General features: G+C 38.9%; 1 pseudogene; it reads right to left on the minus strand.

Moving 5' to 3' along the window:
• Window positions 1–900: 900 nt before the first annotated feature.
• Window positions 901–9,488, minus strand: LOC101987695 (annotated as a pseudogene).
• Between the last annotated feature and the right edge of the window lie 426 nt (window positions 9,489–9,914).

The raw sequence follows: 9,914 nt of genomic DNA on the forward strand, positions 1-9,914 counted from the left end.
TTATAAAAAAAAAAAAAGAAATGAGCATGTAATTGTCTATTCTGTCCCTTTGAGAGACAAGCCCTGCCCACTCCCCCTTTCACGGAGGCAAGCAGATCTTCCTTCTGCTTCCAGCCTGTGCCCTCTTTGCCCCATCTCTCTTTAGAAGAGGTGGCTGAGGCCTCTGCTCTTCTCCCTCCTCTTTCTTCTCCTCTCTCTCTCTCTCTCTCTCTCTCTCTCTCTCTCTCTCTCTCTCTTCCTTTCCTTTCTTTCCCTTTTACTGAACAAACTCCATCTGCATGGTGTGGCTATATGTCTGTCTGCCCTTGTGGAGTGGTCACCCACCTTCTGCCATTCCTCAGGGAACAGTACTATTTTACCATTACAGTAAGACTGTTAGTGAAACTTGCTGTTGTTTAAATGAAGAACAGCAGGGGCATCTGACTCCAGAATGCAAGGCAATTTTAGAGTTTAAAGTCTAGGTTTAACCATTTAGCTTCCATGAGTTCTGGTAAAGAAAGCCACTCGGAGCAGGCAGGGAGCTAAACTGCCAGTTTGTAAGGCTGGGGGAGAACATAGAGAACATTACTGACCTTTGTTTACAGACAAAGGTTTGGCTAAATGAATGCTTTCACACCATGGCCCATAGTGTGGTTAAGGTCATCCAGTTGCCAGTACAGAAAAAGTCTTGTTTAAAGAATGATTTATACACTGCTGGGATATTTTGAGAAGAATTTCATAATGAAAGGCCAAGAATGTTATGGATTAACAAGGATTTCTACAGGAATAACAGTGACTATTCAGAAGGCAGGTGTCTAAAATCTTGCAAAGTGTGTGTTAGACTAGAGACTGTCAGTTTCCTTTCACTAATAATGCTTGTGGTCACCAACACTGCTCCAGCTTTCAAACTGCTTAGGATGGTCAATAGGGATTTTTCTCCTCCTTAGCAATCCGAAATTCCTTGGTTTCCTTATCAGAAACTCCTGGTAATTTGCAGCACAAGTATGATGTGGGAGCCCCCTCTATGTTTTGCTTTCATTGGTTAATGAATAAAGAAACTGGCTTGGCCTGATATGGTAGAACAGAACTTAGGTAGGTGGCCTGCTGTAAGAAAGAAAGCAGAATCAGGAAGATGCCATGGACCTACCACTGGAGATAGATGTGCTGAGACTTTGCTGATAGGCCATGACCTCGTGGTGATATGGAGATTAATAGAAATAGGTTAACTTAATATATAAGAGTTAGTCAATAAGAAGTTATAGCTAATAGGCCAAGCAGTGATTTAATTAATACAATTTCTGTGTGATTATTTTGGGGTTAAGCTAGCTGGTGGCTGGGGTGAACAAGAAACCTTCCCTTGCAATAATTGGAGCTCCAAAGTGGTTCACTATATTCACATAAAACCTGAGAAAGTTTGAAATGTAATTCTAGACCAAAAAAATTTACAGAGTTTAACACAGCTTCTTGCTGTTTCCTGGTGGCATGCCACAGCTCCTTTAAGAGAGATTTTCCTGATTCAGTCATACCAGGAAAATGTCACAGCAGTTTTGAAATTTAGGCTTTCTTGGCCCTGCCAGCACAAATTCTGACTCTTTCATACAGGAGGTCTTTCTACAGAGCATTTGATTAGAGTTTGTGAGCAGAGTGCTGTGGCTTGCTTGATGGAAACTTGGGCTGGCTGTGTGCCTGAAATTAGAGTGGTATGCATGGCTAAGAGGTGTAAGCAGCTCCGCCATGCTGGACTGTACTGAGTGAGCAGGAAGTACCATATTTATCATAATAATAGCACATCTTAAGTTTTAGACTGGGCAGGAAAACATGCAGTACCAAATTACTCCTAACAATGTTGTAGCTGAAGTTCTTAAGAAGCCCTTAAAATTTGTAAGAAGTGTTCCTGGACAGTAAAGAATTACAAATTCACAATATGACAGATTCAGACATAAACGACCTCTAAATGAGTCACAGTGTTGGATAAATGTATGTAGGCTTGGGATAGAGAAGAAAAAAAGTATAGAGAGTCATAAGATAAAGTTAATGCTTTTAAAAAAAAAAGTCTTTAAAGAGACAGAGTACATATAGTCATAGATTAAAAGGAGTAAAGAAAAATAAGCCACATAAAAATTGAAAATGCACAGAGAGTCTAGATTATGTACATTGTGGTTTTTTTTTTTTTAATATTTTGACTGTGAAGGAGCTAAGTACAAAGAGACATTGCATTGTATGGGCTGCTAACCTAAACCAGCATGTATACTGTAAAGGTATCTTGACTTCAGAATTTGGGCTAAGAATATGGTGCTTTGAAAAAGAGGTTCTTCTTTTGTTTTCACGGAAGATGTGAACCTGTGGATTGCTTCTAGATCAATATGATTTAATAGACCATGCCCTCCTGAAAAGTTGCCATGAATACCCTCAAAAATTAACTTTGCCCAACTGCTGACTGAGATGAACCTAGTAAACAGGATACACCTGATTAACATCTCCCCCAAACAGCAGGATATTGTTTATAAATGTTCTTTTACATTTAAGGGGGGATATGATATAGATAAGAATAATTTGTATTAATATAGATATTGGTTTGTTGATAAAAATTTAAGGTCAATTTTATTATACTGTGTATATGTATTCTGATCTTGATTAAGGTATTATGTTTGTGTTTAAAAATATAATATATAAATAAGAAATATAGGTTAATATATAATCATCTATAATAGTCAAGTTTGTAGTCATATTAGTTAGATTTTTCTAGATGTATAGAGGCATAGTTCAGTTAGATAGGTATTTTTCAAATCTTTCAGAGACCTTCAGAATATGGCATTTAAAATGTTTAAAAGCTTAAGACATTCATGACAGTGAGATACATCTGCTCCTGACAAAACCAATCTACTTCAAGGGAAAGATGGGCATTGAAGAGGCTCCTTATAGAGTTGGTTAGCCACTTAGGCAAGAAACTGCTCTTGTCTGGACTGTTGCATAAACTGGACATGCAAGACCCATGAAGCAATGACTGCTGAACTTGCCTAAAGGTGAGATGATACTTCAGCATTCCTGTTTCATGAAAGAGTCTGCCAGAAATTCTTTAGGACACAGAAGAAAATGACAGAAAACTGCCAATATAGGTGGAACTGTCTTTGAAATTTCTTGCTTCATGGAAAAGTCTGCTGGATACTATCAGCCTGTAGGCTAAAGACGGATGCCCCAATGGTACAGAAGAACTTTGGGTTACTGTCCAGGTAGCGAGATGTCTCTGTCAATTCTAGAGTTTTGGAAGTCGTTTATAATGCACTTTCTATTTACTTAGGTAATATTATATCATTCTGGAGTCTTTGATGGAGTTTAAGAATTTATAGTTATAGTTTTCCTTAGTTATGATAAAAGATAAAGTAGATACAAATATTATAACTGTAATTCTTGCTTGATATTATATGTAATTTTACTATGTTAAAGTTCAAACCTTCTTTCTATGTAGACAGAAAAGGGGAGGTGCTGTGGGAGTCCCCTCTATGTGTTGTTTTTATTAGTTAATGAATAAAGAAACTGGCTTGGCCTGATAGGGTAGAACTTAGGCAGGTCTGGAAAACTAAACAGCATGCTGTGGGAAAGAAAGCAGAGTCAGGAAGATGCTATGGATTCACCACTGGAAATAAATGTCCTGAGACTTTTCTGGTAGGCCATGAGCTCGTGGTGATATCCAGATTAATAGAAATAAGTTAACCTAATATGTAAGAGTTAGCCAATAAGAAGTCAGAGCTAATGGGCCAAGCATTGATTTAATTAATACAATTAATGTGTGATTATTTTGGGGCTAAGCTAGCTGGGTGGCCGGACAAACAATCAGCCTTCCCTTGTAACACAGTTGATGTAGGGTACATCTGTCCTGTTGCAGAGCCTTACACAAAATAACCAACCCATTGCAGTCCAAGGTATTCTCCAGCATGTTGATTGCCCACAGGGTCTGACTTGGGTAAAAGCAGAATAAGGTCCTCACAACAGGCACTAGTTAGCCCACAGGCTTCCTGTAGTGCCATATTATTTGTCTTTTTATAAGTAAATCTTTCCTGAAGATCAGATGCAAAGTTAAAGTCACTAGAGGTCAGATAATGCTGACACACACCTTTAATCCCAGGATTTGGGAGTCAGAGTCAAAGGGATCTCTGTTCGTTCAAGGCTACCCTGTCTTACACAAGATCAGAGCAGAAACAAATCCAGGTAGTTGTGGCCCAGACCTTTAATTGCATTCTTGAGGAGTCACACACCTTTAATTTCAGTAGCAGAGGGCGTATGAAATGGGAGGAGAGAGAGGCTCTGTCTGCTTAGTTTGTGGTCACCCAGCCTTGGTAGAGCTAAAACTTCTTTATTGACTTGGCTGCCTTGCTTTTCTGAATTTCCAGTTGAACTACAGTTTCTGTCTCTGGGTTTTTATTATTTGTGCTACATTTGGTGCCCAATGTTTGGAGCACAAATTCACACAAAATAAGCCATTTTCATGAGTATTTTTAGTGAACAACACAGGCCAGGGCTGGACATGGGGCTCCCACCGGAGCTACACATGGAGCCTCAACCTAGATTTGTTTTTAGTTTTTCAATAGCAGTCTCCTCTCTCTCTCTCTCTCTCTCTCTCTCTCTCTCTCTCTCTCTCTCTCTTTCTCTCTTTCTCTTTCTCTTCCTCTCTCTCTCCCTCTTTCTCTCTCTACCATCAGTTGCAGGCTGTTCCTAAATACCCTTCTTGGGATGCTGCCAAACTAGGTTTGAGTCTCTGTTTTCTGCAGTGAACCATGGGCATGCCTAACAGTGACCTTTGAAGTCTCCAAAAGGAGGATGGGGTCCTACAACAATGACTCCTCGAGGACTCTGATGACATCACTAAGTTGGAAAACACAACTTGAGGACTGGCTTTAGACTACAAACTGATCAGAATAACTTTAAGGTGGCTAGCTGAGATGATTTAGCCTAATAGATTAGCCTGGACTTGAGATAAGCCTTGCACTTTCCCCCTATGCATAGACTGAACAAAAATGATACAGCTACCTCTTGCAGGACTTGACAATAACCAAAATTTTTATTTTCAGGATCCCCTTTAGAAGCTATCACTCCCAGACAGCAGGAAGTAAATTGAGGAATATGATGCCCACATTCCCAAAAGGTGTCTTAGGTGGTGTTTGGTTGTTTAATGGATATTTTTACATTGTTTAAGGGGTTACTTACAAATTACTATTGGTAATGATCAGGGAAAGAGTTAAAATAGAGGAAATTAGACTCCAGGTTCTTTCTTTTAAAATAAAAAAGGGAATATATGTGATAGGGGAGATTATTGAATTTACTCTGAAAAGAAAAAAGGGGAGACATAGATGTGATAAGATACAAAGATAGGTCATTTAATCTATTTTTTAAAAAAACAATTACTAGTTTTAAATGTTTACATTGGATTGGACTTTTTTATATTGCATACAAATTGCTTTGTATATTTCTACAAATTTGAGATTAATGTGTTAAAACATACTGTACATACATTTCTAATCATGTTACATAAGGTATTGTACCTATATAACTCATTTAACAATGTAATGTAAATTTCTAGTACTTGAAAATCATCATTACCAACTGTTTAGGATAAGAAGGAAATACAAGTTAGGAGTTAATTACCTAGTATAATTGAACTTGTAATCATATTAGGTATATTCTCAAGGTCAAACAAAGAGATATTTTAGATCAGATTATGGCATTTAAGATGTTATAATAACCTAAGTTCCTTTTTTGGACAATGAGACATATCTGCTCCTGGCAGCACCAATCTACTTCAGAGAAGATAATGGGCATCAAAGAAACTTCACATGGAGTTTACTAGCTTTGTGGCAAAAGTAAGCCACTGGGCAAGCCTTGCCTTGCCTTTTGGCAGTATGTTGTCCTAAATGGGCAAGCAAGACACAGAATAAAGTGACTTCCAAACATTGTCAAGACAAGGGGGGACAGCCCTTCTGAATATCCTGCTTCACAGAAAAGTCTATTGGATATACTAGACTTGTAAGCCAAAGATGGATACCCCAGCGTTGCAGAAGAACATTGGGTGACTGTCTAGGTAGCCAACCGTTTCTGTCATTACTCACATTTTTGTTCACACTTCCTGCTTACTCAATTTAAATATTATTTCCTTCTTGGGTCTCTGAGGTAGTTGAAGATGAGAAGGTTATAGTTATAGTCTCCTTTCTTTACAGAGACTCAGAAAAGAAATTCACTAAAGAAATGTAAAGTATATAAGGTTGAGAGATATCAAAAGATAGTCTTGGATGGTAATACAAGTTGTGGTGAAAAGTAAATTAGGTACAAAAACTTGAGCTCACCAAGAAAAGATAGATGTGAAGTATTTCCTTTGAATTTGTCAAATGCAAATGGACTAGATATTGTTGATATATTTGTTTTCTGTATATATTGTTTATAGTTATACTTATTGTATATAGTTTTTCTTATATTATGTATAACTTTTTCTTATAATGGGGAAATGTCATGGTATATTATTTGTATTTTGATAAATAAATCTTACCTGAAGAAAAGAGGCAAAGCTAAAGCCATTAGAGGTCAGGCAATAGTGATACTCACCTTTAATCCCATGATTGGGAGACAGAGTCAAATGGATCTGTGATCTCAAGTCTACCCTTGGCTACACAAGAACAATGCAGAAACAAATCCAAGTGGTGGGGGCTCACATCTTTAATTACTGTCTTATGGAGTCACACACCTTTAATTTTAGTAGTAGAGGTTCTGTCTGTGGTCATTCAGCCTTGGTAGAGCTAAGAATTCTTTAGTGGGTTGGCCACTTTGCTTTTCTGGTTTTCAGGCTGAACCCCAATTTCTGTCCCTGGGTTTTTTACTATGCATGCTGGCTTCCAACCTGAGATTCTCTGGTAGTTGGGCCGTTTGATAGCTTCACACAGAACCTTTACACCAATGTCTTCTGTCTTATTGTTGGAAACCTGAAGGCTTCTCAGGTTTTGGTTTCTACTGAAGACTTCAGCCAAGTCGTGGCAGCTGCTAGTGGTGTTAAGAAATGCCTCCAACAAAGTGACTTCAGGACACTGTCCAGGAGACTCAGAATCTTACAGAGAACCTTTAGTCCTTCATCCTTCAGGTCACTGGAGCTGTTGTCTAGGTGTCTTGAGGTTTTGTTTCACTTATGAACATCAGAAAGGTAATCCCAACACTGCTCACTGAGGGAGCACTTGGACAACACAACATGCTTCAGACTGCAGTTTAGATGGCACAAAGCCTTGCACAAAGAGTACATCCCTTTGTCCAAGTTGTTCGATGCAACATTAAGATGCTTCAATGTCTTGCTGCTAGTCAGGTAGAGGCAAAGATCTTACAGTTATCAGGGAAAAGCTGGCAGCCTGCCACCAGCAGCTTTTCTATATTGCATTCTTCCTGGCCCAAGAAACAGTTTCTTGCAGGAGAGGAATGTGATGCTGAGGTTTAAGTGCTGCAGTTTACAGTTCTGTGTCAATGGCTCAAAGAACATGTGGTTATCACACAAGAAGGAAATGTTATTTTCTTTGAATACTTGAGGGGTACAACTGGGATGTCTCAGATGATTATACAAAACCAAAAGAAAAAAAAAACTAATTTATTGAGATTAGTGTCTTTCACCTGGAGTACCTGGACTTGCTTTCTGCTTCTTAGCATGGATCAGACATCTTGTCAACAAATGTGTTGCTTTTCCATAGAGCTATATTCTTGTTCTTTCTGCAGGACATCTTGGATTGAAAAGAAGAGTTTCTTGAGTGTAGAACAGTACTTTAAGCAGTAGGCGGCTACAATCTCAGCAAAATTATCCTAAACTACAAACGTAATCTGCTGCTTGAAGTTCATCATTTGCATGACAAAGGCTTCATCCTCCATCTCAAACAGACAGTAAAACAACTTCATGCCATCTACTTGTTCCTGAAGCTCTTTATTGACTCTTAATCATTTCCATACAACTTCTCTTTTACCTCCTGGGACAAATAGTAGCCAAAAAATGCCTCTAGCTTTTCTTGTTCCAGTTGGTATAAAAGGCCAAAGATGAAAAGGGCCCCCAAATCCTCTTTACATTGACTTTCTTTAGAAATCTAAACAGGAGCGTCTCTATACATTGAACATCCTTACTAGCATGGTTCCTGTGGCTTTACACCAAATAAAAGATGGCAGCCGAGAAATCCTGAATGGATAGCTGGAAGAATGTGTAAAAATTCTTGAAGTTTCTGTTCTTCAGAAGTATCTTGATGTTCAGTAGTGTGGGGATGTCTGAGTTGACAATCCCATAACCCCTGCCCCAGATCATCCTCGTTAAATGCAAATTTTTCAGTCCACTTGCCCTCAGCAGCCAGGGAACACAGGACCCACGGCAGGTCTTGCCTTTCCTTACTCGATTAATGGGCACTTTTGGAAATTAACAAATTGAAGATGTAAGTGGTGTACATCAGCAGACACATCCCTTCTCTGTCTCTCTTTTTAGACAAGTGGAACCACCCAACTGAGCAAAGGGCAAAGGGACCTGACATACTGCGAATACCTGTTTGTTTTCTCTCACCGATCTGAAGACTTCCTGGACTCTGTTCTAATCTTGGAACAAACCTCAGAAATATATCCTCCTACTGCTTTCATCACTTCCCATCCTTATTTTCATTTCTGTGTAGTCCTGTCCTCCAGTTTATTAAAAGTGTCTGGGGTAGCTGTGATGGGGAAAGAGGCTTCTGGGAGTATCTCCCTCCTGAGCAAACTACTCAGCAGTATAGTCACTGCTGCTTCTCAATACAATTATCACACAGCTCCAATTCTGATTTAATCAAATCACAGTTTAGCTCTTCCAAGCTATCAATGATAAATGAGAGTTTCTCGGGTTGGGTTATTATTTCCATGATGGGAGCTGAGGAGCTGGGATACTCTCTGGACATCAGTTGGACCAGATTGCTAAACTTCTTGACATTAGAAGTAAAAGATGTAGGATAATTTCTTCTGAAACACCAAACCTTCTGACCAGGCCAGCACTAACTTTTCCTACATCAGTGTCTTGCCGATTCCTGCCACTCCTTTCAGGAGCACCGTGTGTGGCTTCTTCTTAGTTGTCTTTGATACAAAAAGGTGCTCAAAACAACTGCATTTATCCTGGGTTAATTTCTGCTTCAGAAAATCCTGAATTGGGATGTTGAACTTTCTGGACCAATTCTGCTTCAGCTTCATCTTCAAATGAGCTTGATCTATCATTGAATGTCCAGCAATCTCTCTTGCTGCCCACTCACTGAGATCCTTCCTATTGATCTTCTTGAAGGTTTTGAAGGTCACATCCTAGGCTTTCTTCTCAGAATAGTTCATCAGTAAGTTTTCAAGGTCTTCCCAAGATGTTTTCTTCACTTCGGTTCAAGGATCTTTCAGCCCATACTGCATGATCTCCTGCTTGAGGACTTCCTTAAACTTCATGAATTCTTCCTGTTTAGTTCTTCTAGGTATCATTTAAAGCCATACTCAGGAAAGAAAGATGCCATTCCATCTTAAAGTAGAATTGGCGGGTCTTCAGAGAGACAAGTGCCAGGAGTCAGATACAGGATTTTTAAAAGGATGGGGGAGAGCCAGATTAAAGTTGGTGGGATTGTCACTGGATCCAGTCCAAGTAAGTGTTGAAGGGTTCAGTCTAGTAGCAAATTTTGTTTTTCCTTAAAAAAATTAAATAGAAGTACTGCAAAGTGTCTTGACTACCCTACTAAACTATGTCCAAATAGGCACAACATAGGGTGTCAACTGGTCCTCGTGGGTCAAGGCATGGGAAAGGAAAAAGGAGAAAAAAATAGTGTTCTTTTTAGACATTAACATAGAAGCATTAATATAGAAGCAATTCTTTAAAATTGTTTAGCTCTTGGGGATTGGAGCATTTTGGTTCTGTCACTAGAACTAAATAAAATAAAACAAATAAA

The sequence above is a fragment of the Microtus ochrogaster genome, chromosome 19 (assembly GCF_000317375.1).
Source record: "Microtus ochrogaster isolate Prairie Vole_2 chromosome 19, MicOch1.0, whole genome shotgun sequence".
NCBI lineage: Eukaryota > Metazoa > Chordata > Mammalia > Rodentia > Cricetidae > Microtus > Microtus ochrogaster.